The sequence below is a fragment of the Xenia sp. Carnegie-2017 genome, unplaced genomic scaffold, assembly GCF_021976095.1.
Source record: "Xenia sp. Carnegie-2017 unplaced genomic scaffold, XeniaSp_v1 HiC_scaffold_6, whole genome shotgun sequence".
Lineage (NCBI taxonomy): Eukaryota > Metazoa > Cnidaria > Anthozoa > Malacalcyonacea > Xeniidae > Xenia > Xenia sp. Carnegie-2017.
This window is the reverse complement of record NW_025813526.1, coordinates 4165288-4179117: the sequence shown is the minus strand read 5'-3', so window position 1 is coordinate 4179117 and position 13830 is coordinate 4165288. Positions and strand designations below refer to the sequence as shown.

Here is a 13830-nt window from a genome sequence, read left to right as displayed (position 1 = left end):
TTTCATATCAAATTATATTTATAAAACTCAAGAAATATCCAAATAAGTAATAAAAAAAACTGTTGATATCAGAATCCTAAAGTTATATGTTTGTAAATGATGATCGTCCAGGTTAATAAAGTCCTGAGAAGGACTGTTTTTGTTTTTGTTGACTGACGTTTCAACAACCTTAGCGGTAGTCATCTTCAGAGTCAAATGAGGAGTAAACGTCAGGTTAGCCGTATTTGTCATCTGGTTTTTACGTCATTGTATTGTGTGTACAGGAAATGTGTATTAAAGAAAATGGTTTGAACCCGGGAGTATCGTTATATGTTTGTAAATGATGATCGTCCAGGTTAAAAAAATCCTGAGAAGGACTGTTTTTGTTGTTGTTGACTGACGTTTTGACAACCTTAACGGTAGTCATCTTAAGAGTCAAATGAGGAGTAAACGTCAGGTTAGCCGTATTTGTTATCTGGTTCTTACGCCATTTACTTTACTTTATTACGATCATTTGGACGACAGAGCGAACAACTTGCTAACGACTACATACGTTTTGCAAGAAACGTCAGACGCAAACGCCAACAACTCTGGTTCAACCACCGCTGCAAGGATTTTAGTCTCGTTCCTGCAGGACTTAGAATTAAGTCCCCGTTGAACACACAAGAGGCTATTCAGATCGTCAAATCCGCCAGCAGACGACTGATACGAGCACGGAGTAACGACTGTCACAGACGAATCAACTATTACATCAAACAACAAGAACAAAGACTGAACAAACTGAAAGAACTCATACCAACGACAGTAAGTGATACTTTACTTTCTACGATACAAAGTATTGCAGAGAAACGAGCAAACAAGACAGAGACACAACACCAAATCAAACAAAAACAAAAACTTGAACGTTTAAAACAAACTAAAACACGTACAAGACAAAAACATGACGATAACTGGGTGAGGAATATTTCTTCCCGCTCATTAGACGAAACTGAAACGCGACTACTATCTTACGGTCTTAAACATTCCATAACACCCAGACAAATCCCGACTGAGACGATAGTATCAAGTGTCGAGGCTGTCCTAACATATCAAAGAGACTTGTCAGAGACAACCAAAGACGAGATCAGAAGCAGGATAGCCTCCACTTTACAATCGTCCTCTATACGTGACAACAACTTGACAAAAGACGAGCAACAAGCACTAAAAGGACTAAAACACGACAACAACATCGTCATTTTACCAGCAGACAAAGGATGCATGACTGTGGTCATGGACAGGAATGATTACTTTAACAAAATGGACACCCTTGTTAACGACAGACAAACGTACGAACAAGTCAAACGAGACCCAACACTATCACTAGTACGCAAACTTAACAGCAAGATCTCTATGAGAAAATCTAACATTATATCTGAACGTATTTACTATCGAATCAGATGCTCAGTACCACGACCACCAGACTATACGGACTACCAAAACTTCACAAACCACAAATACCCATGCGACCAATTGTATCATTCTGTGGTTCGCCTACTTACGAACTTTCAAAGTACTTGACTAACATACTGCAACCACTTACAAACAAATCAAAACACAAGCTACAATCCACAGAAAGTTTCATCAAAAAACTGAGCACTATACAAATATCGGACAACTATATACTAGTGTCTTTTGATGTGAAATCACTGTTCACCAGTATTCCACTTAATCTGGCACTTACTTGTACAAAAACCCTCATTACAAACACCACGGACGTACTGCCATTACCGACAGAAGACATTAAGGAGTTACTGGAGCTCTGCCTCACCTCGACTTACTTCCAATACAAAGGAACACACTACAAACAATTACATGCGACGGCAATGGGCTCGCCCGTTTCTGTTGTAGTTGCTGAAATTGTAATGCAATCTATAGAGGAACGGGCGCTCACGACTTACAAACATGCACTACCTTTTTGGTTTCGCTACGTAGATGACACAATCACAGCACTACATGCAGACGACATTAATGACTTTCATACTCACATCAACAAACAGAACAGCCACATACTATTTACCAAAGATGTCGAAGAAAACGGAACTCTTCCTTTTCTCGACTGTTTGGTAAAACATGACAATCAAAAACTACGAACAACAGTTTATCGCAAGCCAACACATACTGACCGACTACTAGACCAATCATCTTACAACCCTACATCACACAAAGTCACCACAATCAGAACATTAACAAGACGTGCACAAATCATATGTGATTCACCGGACGCTCTACAAAACAAAAATAACTATCTGAAACGTGTTTTTGACAAAAACAACTATAACTCTGACTTTGTCAAACGCAACACTTACAAACCTAACGAACCCGACGAAACGAACAACTCAGTGACAACAGCAACGATACCTTACATCAAAGGTACGTCTGAGACTATCTCGCGTATCTTACGACCATACAACATACGTGTCGCACATAAACCAATGACAACGTTACGACAAGTACTAACGAACATAATGGACAAAGAACAACCAACGAACGACAAGGTGCAGTTTACAAAATAAACTGCTCCGACTGCCACGCCTCCTATATCGGGGAAACTGGCAGGAACTTAAACATAAGACTTACTGAGCACAAACGAGCTACTAAGAAAGAAGACAAAACTAATCACATTGCCGAACATCACCGAATCACAAAGCACAACATTGACTGGGATTCGCAAAATGCATCACTTACAGTACTGACTATAGACAACGGCTTACATTAGAAAGTTGATATACCAACTTGGAACAAACCCCTGAACAGATCACAGCAATTACCGGCACCTACAAACGACTTATTCACAATACAAACAAACGATCAACTAAAAACACACTTCAAACTAATTCACACAATACACAATTGACAATACACATTACAAATCAAAAACGTCACACCTAAATCACACATCACAATAAAAAATAAAATATTTCACTTAGCCTCACACTAATCCACAATCTTTGCACAATACACATTTCCTGTACACACAATGATGTAAGAACCAGATAAAAGTGTTAAGGCTACATGATTTGATTTATCTGAATAGCCTCTTGTGTGTTCAACTGGGACTTTAATTCAAGTCCTGCAAACGAGACTAAAATCTTTGCAGCGGTATTGAACCAGAGTTGTTGGCGTATGCGTCTGACGTTCCGCAAAACGTATGTAGTCGTTAGCAAGTTGTTCGCTCTGTCGTCCAAATGATCGTAATAAAGTAAAGTAAATATGTAAGAACCAGATACATGCAACCTGACGTTTACTCCTCATTTGACTCTTAAGATGACTACCGTTAAGGTTGTCGAAACGTCAGTCAACAACAACAAAACAGTCCTTCAGGATTTTTAACCTGGACGATCAATCATTTACAAACATATAACGATACTCCCGTTCAAACCATTTTCTTTAATACACATTTCTGTACACACAATACAATGACGTAAAACCAGATGACAATACGGCTTAACCTGACGTTAAACATTTGACTCTGAAGATGACTATCGCTAAGGTTGTTGAAATTTCACAACAAAAACAAAAACAGTCCTTCAGGACTTTATTAACCTGGACGATCATCATTTACAAACATATAACTTTAGATTCTGATATCAACAGTTTTTTTTATTACTTATTTGGATATTTCTTGAGTTTTATAAATATAATTTGATATGAAAATTTGATTTCAAAATAGTGAACATAAAAAGTATTAAATACTGTTTTTAAAATCAATGTTAATATTTAAATTAAAGAATTTTAGAAATTGTCATTAACAAAAATAGCCTGTGAGAAGATCAAGCTATCGACCTTGCAAGTAATACACCAAGCTCTTCCTATTGAGCTAATAGACCATACAATATTAATCAAATATCATCTACATAATTTTAAATAGTGTTTAAGTTTATAAACAAAATAGTGAAATAGTGATATTTTTAAGATTTGACGATTTCATATTCACCCCTGGTCAGAATATACTAGCAATGTCACTGCAATTGCCTGATTTTCTTTGTTGATGTACTGGTACTGATGTGGAAATTTAAATTGATTAAACAAAATTGTGTAAAATTTATGTTTTACATGGCTAAAATATGGCTTTATAATCAAATAATTTACAAAACATTGTGCACTGCTAGGTCATATACAAAAATTATTATCTCAGAAGCAATCGTGTTATACCATATATGTAAAACAATGTTAAGATGTGGAATCGCCCTCATGTAACTTGTAGATGTGGAAAATATAAGTGACAGATTTTCTTTTTCAACGTAGGTTCTACAAGCAATGAATTTTATATACATTATAACTAAAATGAAAAACCAAATAAAAAGATTTATGTTTCCTTTTTTTAACTTTCAATTTAGGTTTAACTATTACATTAAACGTACAAAATATTTTTATATTATAAAAAAGGTTTTATTGATGCTTTTTTGGAACTTTTTCTTTATAAAACTATTTCACTACCTAAATGCCCCTTTATGTTGCCAACATTAAAAGTTTTATCTTAGTAATTATTTGAGTATTCTTAAGTGTTTTATATTATAATTTAATAGAGGAATTAATATAAAGAAAGTAAACCTAAAAAGGCATTAAATACTGTTTATTTCTGTCATAAATGTTGATAGTTAAACAATTTTAGAAACTATCAGTGTAAGAAATGGTCTATGAGAGGATCGAACTCTCGCCCTTGGCATTAGCACCACGCTCTTCCGACTGAGCTAATAGACCATACATTCAGGTGCTTATATCAAGTAGATACTTAGAAAAATGGTATAAAGACTTGAAGATTTGACAGTTACATATTCTTCCCAATTGACTGATTGTCTTTTTTGATATATTTAGTACTAACATTGAAAATTTAATTTCATTAACAATATTGTCAAGAAATTTATGTTTTACATTACTAAAATATGGCTGAAATTGAGTGATTGGGGATAAAACTGGGATTGACTGATTTTCTTTTTTGATATACTTCGTACTGATGTTGGAACTTTAATTTCCTTGACCAATATTGTCAAGAAATTTATGTTTTACATTGCTAAAATATGGCTTTATAACCTAATTTAATTTAGAAAATATTGTTCACTGCTAGACCATATTCAGAAATTATTTTCTCGGAAGTAATTAAAATACTTTGATGCAACATATCTGAGCAATGTTAATATGAATAATAGCCCTCATCTAACTTGCAGATGTAGAAAATATAAGTGACAGACTTTCTTTTCAAGGTAGGTTCCACAAGCAATCAATTGTTAGTTATATTATAACTAGAATGAAAAACAAAATAGAAGGCTTTTGTTGACTTTTTGAATTTCAATATATGTTAACTAATACATTAAACATACAAATCATTTTGATATTATAAAACAAGTTTTATTCACGCTTTTGTGGCATTTCTTTCTTATTTTTCACCGTCTAAAGTATCACTTTATCATTCTGACATCAACAGTTTTATTTTTATTAATTATTTGGATATTTCTTGAGTTTTTAAATTATAATTTGATAGGAAAATTTGACTTAAAAAATTGAAGCTAAAAAGGCATTAAATAATGTTTATTTCTGTCATAAATGTTGATACTTAAATTAAACAGTTTTGAAAAACTATCAGTAAAGGAAATGGTCTGTGAGGAAATCGAACTATCGACTTTGGCATTATTAGCATAACACACATCCCACTGAGCTAATAGACTATAAATTAATATGGCTTTATCAAGTAGATTTTTGCAAAATGGTGTAAAGATTTGAAGATTAGACAGTTACATATTCACCCCTAGCTAGAACATCCTAGGGATGCCACTGGGATTGACTGATTTTCTTTTTTGATATACTTGGTACTTAGGTTGGAAATTTAATTTCATTAACCAATATTGTCAAGAAATTTATGTTTTACATTGCTAAAATATGGCTTTATAATCGATTAATTTACAAAACATTGTGCACTGCTAGGTCATATCCAGCAATATTAATATGAATAATTGACCTTATCTCACTTGTAGATGTAGAAAATATAAGTGACAGACTTTCTTTTCAAGGTAGGTTCCATAAGCAATCAATTTTAGTTATATTATAACTAGAATGAAAACAAAATAGAAGGCTTTTGTTGACTTTTTTAATTTCAATATAGGTTAAACTAATACATTAAACATACAAATCATTTTGATATTATAAAACAAGTTTTATTCATGCTTTGTGGCATTTCTTTCTTTATTATAATTTTTCACCGCCTAAAGTATCACTTTATGATTCTGACATCAACAGTTTAATTTTTATTAATTATTTGGATATTTCTTGAGTTTTTAAATATAATTTGATGGGAAAATTTGATTTCAAAAAGTGAACATAAAAAGGTATTAAATACTGTTTTTAAAATAAATGTTAATATTTAAATTAAAGAATTTTTAGAAATTGTCATTAACAAAATGGCCTGTGAGAAGATCAAGCTATCGACCTTGCCAGTAATAAAACCAAGCTCTTCCTTATGAGCTAATAGACCATACAATAATAATCAAATATCATGTACATAATTTTAAATAGGGTTTAAGTTTATAAACCAAATAGTGCAATAGTGATCAAAAATTTATTTTTTAAGACTTGACGGTTCAATCTTCACCCCTGGTCAGAACATACTAAGCAATGCCACTGCAATTGCCTGATTTTCTTTCTTGATGTACTTGGTACTGAGGTGGGAAATTTAAATTGATTAAACAAAATTATGTAAAATTTATGTTTTAGATGGCTAAAATATGGCTTTATAATCAAATAATTTACAAAACATTGTGCACTGCTAGGTCATATACAAAAATTGTTATCTCAGAAGCAATTGTGTTATACCATATATCTAAAACAATGGTAAGATGTGGAATCGCCCTCATGTAACTTGTAGATGTGGAAAATATAAGTAACAGATTTTCTTTTTCAACGTAGGTTCTACGAGCAATGAATTTTTATTTACATTATAACTAAAATGAAAACCAAATAAAAGGATTTATGTTTCCTTTTTAACTTTCAATATAGGTTTAACTATTACATTAAACGCATAAAATATTTTCATATTATAAAACAAGTTTTATTGATGTTTTGTGGAACTTTTTCTTCATGAAACTTTTTCACAACCTAAATGCCCATTTATGTTGCCAACATTAAAAGTTTTACCTTAGTAATTATTTGAGTATTCTTAAGTTTTTTATATTATAATTTAATATAGGAATTTAATATAAAGAACGTTGACCTAAAAAAGGCATTAAATACTGTATTTCTGTCATATATGTTGTTACTTAAACAATTTTAAAAACTATCAGTATAAGAAATGGTCTATGAGAGGATCGAGCTCGACCTTGGCGTTATTAGCACCACGCTCTTCCGACTGAGCTAACAGACCATACATTGATGTGCCTATATCAAGTAGATACTTACAAAAATGGTATAAAGATTTAAAGATTTGACGGTTACATATTCTTCCCTAGTCAGAACATCCTAGGAATGCCACTGGGATTGACTGATTTTCTTTTTGATATATTTGGTACTGATGTTGAAAATTTAATTTCATTAACAATATTGTCAAAAAATTTATGTTTTACATTGCTAAAATATGGCTTTATAATCGATAATTTAGAAAATATTGTTCACTGCTAGACCATATTCAGAAATTATTTTCTCGAAGTAATTAAAATACTTTGATGCAACATATCTGAGCAATGTTAATATGAATAATAACCCTCATCTAACTTGTAGATGTAGAAAATATAAGTGACAGACTTTTTTTCAAGGTAGGTTCCACAAGCAATCAATTGTTAGTTATATTATAACTAGAATGAAAAACAAAATAGAAGGCTTTTGTTGACTTTTTGAATTTCAATATAGGTTAAACTAATACATTAAACATACAAATCATTTTGATATTATAAAACAAGTTTTATTCATGCTTTGTTGCATTTCTTTCTTTATTATAATTTTTCACCGTCTAAAGTATCACTTTATGATTCTGATATCAACAGTTTTATTTTTGTTACTTATTTGGATATTTCTTGAGTTTTTAAATTATAATTTGATAGGAAAATTTGATTTCAAAAAGTGAACATAAAAAGGTATTAAATACTATTTTTAAAATCAATGTTAATATTTAAATTAAAGAATTTTTAGAAATTGTCATTAACAAAATGGCCTGTGAGAAGATCAAGCTATCGACCTTGCCAGTAATAAAACCAAGCTCTTCCTACTGAGCTAATAGACCATACAATATTAATCAAATACCATGTACATAATTTTAAATAGCGTTTAAGTTTATAAACATAATAGTGAAATAGTGATCGAAAATTTTTTATTTAAGATTTGACGGTTACATATTCACCCCTGGTCAGAACATACTAGCAATGTCACTGCAATTGCCTGATTTTCTTTGTTGATGTACTTGGTACTGATGTGGGAAATTTAAATTGATTAAACAAAATTGTGTAAAAATTTATGTTTTAGATGGCTAAAATATGGCTTTATAATCAAATAATTTACAAAACATTGTGCACTGCTAGGTCATATACAAAAATTGTTATCTCAGAAGCAATTGTGTTATACCATATATCTAAAACAATGGTAAGATGTGGAATCGCCCTCATGTAACTTGTAGATGTGGAAAATATAAGTGACAGATTTTGATTTTCAACGTAGGTTCTATGAGCAATGAATTTTTATATACATTATAACTAAAATGAAAAAACAAATAAAAGGATTTATGTTTCCTTTTTTAACTTTCAATATAGGTTTAACTATTACATTAAACGTACAAAATATTTTCATATTTTAAAACAAGTTTTATTGATGCCTGTGTAGAACTTTTTCTTTATGAAACTTTTCACAACCTAAATGCCCCTTTATGTTGCCAACATTAAAAGTTTTATCTTAGTAATTATTTGAGTATTCTTAAGTGTTTTATATTATAATTTATATAGGGCAATTTAATATAAAGAAAGTAAACCTAAAAAGGCATTAAATACTGTTTATTTCTGTCATAAATGTTGATACTTAAATTAAACAATTTTGAAAACTATCAGTATAGGAAATGGTCAATGAGAGGATCGAACTCTCGACCTTGGCGTTATTAGCACCACGCTCTTCCGACTGAGCTAATAGACCTGATATTGACGTGGTTTTATTAAGTAAATACTTACAAAAATGGTATAAATATTTGAAGATTTGACGGTTACATATTCACCCCTAGTCAGAACATCCTAGCGATGCAACTGGGATTAACTGATTTTTTTTTTGATATACTTGGTACTGGTGTTGGAAATTTAATTTCATTAACAATAGTGTCAAGAAATTTATGTTTTACATTGCTAAAATAAGGCTGGGATTGAGTAATTGGGGATAAAACTGGGATTGACTGATTTTCTTTTTTGATGTGCTTGGTACTGATGTTGGAAATTTAATTTCATTAACCAATCTTGTCAAGAAATTTATGTTTTACATTGCTAAAATATGGCTTTATAATCGACTAATTTAGAGAATATTGTGCACTGCTAGGTCATATCCAGAAATTATCTCGGAAGTAATTAAAATAGTTTGATGCAACATATCTGAGCAATGTTATATCAATAATAGCCCTCATCTAACTTGTAGATGTAGAAAATATAAGTGACAGACTTTCTTTTTCAAGGTAGGTTCCACAAGCAATCAATTTTTAGTTATAACTAGAATGAAAAACCAAATAGAAGGCTTTTTGTTGACTTTTTTTGAATTTCAATATGGGTTAAACTAATACATTAAACATACAAATCATTTTGATAATATAAAACATGTTTTATTCACGATTTTGAGGCATTTTCTCTTCATTATAATTTTCCACCGTCTAAAGTATCACTTTATGATTCTGATATCAACAGTTTTATTTTTATTAATTATTTTGATATTTCTTGAGTTTTTTAAATTATAATTTGATAGGAAAATTTGACTTAAAAAAATTGAAGCTAAAAAAGGCATTAAATAATGTTTATTTCTGTCATAAATGTTGATACTTAAATTAAGCAGTTTTGAAAAACTATCAGTAAAGGAAATGGTCTGTGAGAGGATCGAACTCTCGACTTTGGCATTATTAGCATAACACACTTCCGACTGAGCTAATAGACTATACATTAATATGGCTTTATCAAGTAGATTTTTACAAAATGGTGTAAAGATTTGAAGATTTGACAGTTACATATTCACCCCTAGGACAGTTACATATTCATCCCGAGTTAGAACATCCTAGGGATGCCACTGGGATTGAACGATTTTCTTTTGTACTTGGTACTTATGTTGGAAATTTAATTTCATTAACCAATATTGTCAAGAAATTTATGTTTTACATTGCTAAAATATGGCTGGGATTGACTGATTGGGGATAAAACTGGGATTGACTGATTTTCGTTTTTGATATACTTGGTACTGATGTTGGAAATTTAATTTCATTAACGAATATTGTCAAGAAATTTATATTTTACATTGCTAAAATATGGCTTTATAATCGACTAATTTAGACAATATTGTGCACTGCTAGGTCATATCCAGAAATTATCTCGGAAGTAATTAAAATACTTTGATGCCATATATCTAAGCAATGTTAATATGAATAATTGCCTTTATCTCACTTGTAGATGTAGAAAATATGAGTGACAGACATTTTTTCAAGGTGGGTTCCACGAACAATCAATGTTTAGTTATATTATAACTAGAATGAATGGCCGAATAGAAGGCTTTTTGTTGACTTTTTATAATTTCAATATAGGTTCAAGTAATACATTAAACATACAAAACATTTTGATATTATAAAACAAGTTTTATTCATGCTTTTGTGGCATTTTTTCTTTATTATAATTTTCCACCGTCTAAAGTATCACTTTAACATTCTGACATCAACAGTTTTATTTTTATTAATTATTTGGATATTTGTGGAGTTTTTTAAATTATAATTTGATAGGAAAATTTGATTTCAAAAAATTGTAGATAAAAAAGGCATTAAATAATGGTGATTTCTGTCATAAATGTTGATACTTAAATTAAAATGTTTTGAAACACGATCAGTATAGGAAATGGTCAGTGAGGGAATCGAACTCTCGACCTCAGCATTATTAGCATAGCACTCTTCTTCCTGAGCTAATAGACCATACATTAATATGGATTTATCAAGTAGATACTTACAAAATTGTGTAAAGATTTGAAGATTTTACAGTTACATATTCACCCCTAGTACAGTTACATATTCACCCCTAGAACAGTTACATATTCACCCATAGTCAGAACATCCTAGGGATGCCACTGGGATTGACTGATTTTCTTTTTTGATATACTTGGTACTTATGTTGGAAATTTAATTTCATTAACCAATATTGTCAATAAATTTATGTTTTACATTGTTAAAATATGGCTGAGATTGAGTGATTGGGGATAAAACTGGGATTGACTGAATTTCTTTTTTGATATAGTTGGTACTGATGTTGGAACTTTAAATTCCTTAACCAATATTGTCAAGAAATTTATGTTTTACATTGCTAAAATATGGCTTTATAATCGACGAATTATAATTTTTTATAATTTATTATAATTTTTTTACCGTCTAAGTATCACTTTAGGATTCTAATAAAGTAAATGGTTTGAACCCGGGAGTATCGTTTTATGTTTTTGTAAATGATGATCGTCCAGGTTAATAAAGTCCTGAGAAGGACTGTTTTTGTTGTTGTTGACTGACGTTTCGACAACCTTAACGGTAGTCATCTGCAGAGTCAAATGAGGAGTAAACGTCAGGTTAGCCGTATTTGTTTTCTGGTTCTTACGCCATTTACTTTACTTTATTACAATCATTTGGACGACAGAGCGAACAACTTGCTAACGACTACATACGTTTTGCAAGGAACGTCAGACGCATACGCCAACAACTCTGGTTCAACCACCGCTGCAAGGATTTTAGTCTCGTTCCTGCAGGACTTAGAATTAAGTCCCCGTTGAACACATATGAGGCTATTCAGATCGTCAAATCCGCCAGCAGACGACTGATACGAGCACGGAGTAACGACTGTCACAGACGAATCAACTATTACATCAAACAACAAGAACAAAGACTGAACAAACTGAAAGAACTCATACCAACGACAGTAAGTGATACTTTACTTTCTACGATACAAAGTATTGCAGAGAAACGAGCAAACAAGACAGAGACACAACACCAAATCAAACAAAACAAAACTTGAACGTTTAAAACAAACTAAAACACGTACAAGACAAAACATGACGATAACTGGGTGAGGAATATTTCTTCCCGCTCATTAGACGAAACTGAAACGCGACTACTATCTTACGGTCTTAAACATTCGTTTGTAAGGTGCGGTAATTCTGTGATCTGTTCAGGGTTTGTTCCAAGTTGGTATACCAACTTTCTAATGTAAGCCGTTGTCTATAGTCAGTACTGTAAGTGATGCATTTTGCGAATCGAGTCAATGTTGTGCTTTATGATTCGGTGATGTTCGCAATGTGATTAGTTTTGTCTTGTTTCTTAGTAACTCGTTTGTGCTCAGTAAGTCTTATGTTTAAGTTCCTGCCAGTTTCCCCGATATAGGAGGCGTGGCAGTCGGAGCAGTTTATTTTGTAAACTGCAGCTTGTCGTTCGTTGGGTTTTCTTTGTCCGTTATGTTCGTTAGTACTTGTCGTAACGTTGTGATTGGTTTATGTGCGACACGTATGTTGTATGGTCGTAAGATACGCGAGATAGTCTCAGACGTACCTTTGATGTAAGGTATCGTTGCTGTTGTCACTGAGTTGTTCGTTTCGTTGGTTCGTTGGGTTTGTAAGTGTTGCGTTTGATAAAGTCAGAGTTATAGTTGCTTTTGTCACAAACACGTTTGAGATAGTTGTTTTCGTTTTGTAGAGCGTCCGGTGAATCACATGTGATTTGTGCACGTCTTGTTAATGTTTTGATTGTGGTGGCTTTGTGTGATGTAGGGTTGTAAGATGATTAGTCTAGTAGTCGGTCAGTATGTGTTGGCTTATAAACTGTTGTTCAGAGTTTTTGATTGTCATGTTTTACCAAACAGTCGTCCTCTATACGTGACAACAACTTGACAAAAGACGAGCAACAAGCACTCAAACGACTAAAACACGACAACAACATCGTCATTTTACCAGCAGACAAAGGATGCGTGACTGTGGTCATGGACAGGAATGATTACTTTAACAAAATGGACACCCTTGTTAACGACAGACAAACGTACGAACAACTCAAACGAGACCCAACACTATCACTAGTACGCAAACTTAACAGCAAGATCTTCTCTATGAGAAAATCTAACATTATATCTGAACGTATTTACTATCGACTCAGATGTTCAGTACCACGACCACCAGACTATATGGACTACCAACACTTCACAAACCACAAATACCCATGCGACCAATTGTATCATTCTGTGGTTCGCCTACTTACGAACTTTCAAAGTACTTGACTAACATACTGCAACCACTTACAAACAAATCAAAACACAAGCTACAATCCACGGAAACTTTCATCAAAAAACTGAGCACTATACAAATACCGCACATCTATATACTAGTGTCTTTTGATGTGAAATCACTGTTCACCAGTATTCCACTTAATCTGGCACTTACTTGTACAAAACCCTCATTACAAACACCACGGACGTACTGCCATTACCGACAGAAGACATTAAGGAGTTACTGAAGCTCTGCCTCACCTCGACTTACTTCCAATACAAAGGAACACACTACAAACAATTACATGGGACGGCAATGGGCTCGCCCTTTTCTGTTGTAGTTGCTGAAAATGTAATGCAATCTATAGAGGAACGCGCGCTCACGACT

General features: G+C 32.3%; 1 non-coding gene across 1 annotated transcript; it reads right to left on the bottom strand.

Annotated features, from left to right (window-relative positions):
- Positions 1–9044: 9044 nt before the first annotated feature.
- Trnai-aau lies at positions 9045–9117 on the bottom strand. The gene has a single exon. It is a non-coding gene; the product is annotated as a tRNA-Ile (tRNA).
- Between the last annotated feature and the right edge of the window lie 4713 nt (positions 9118–13830).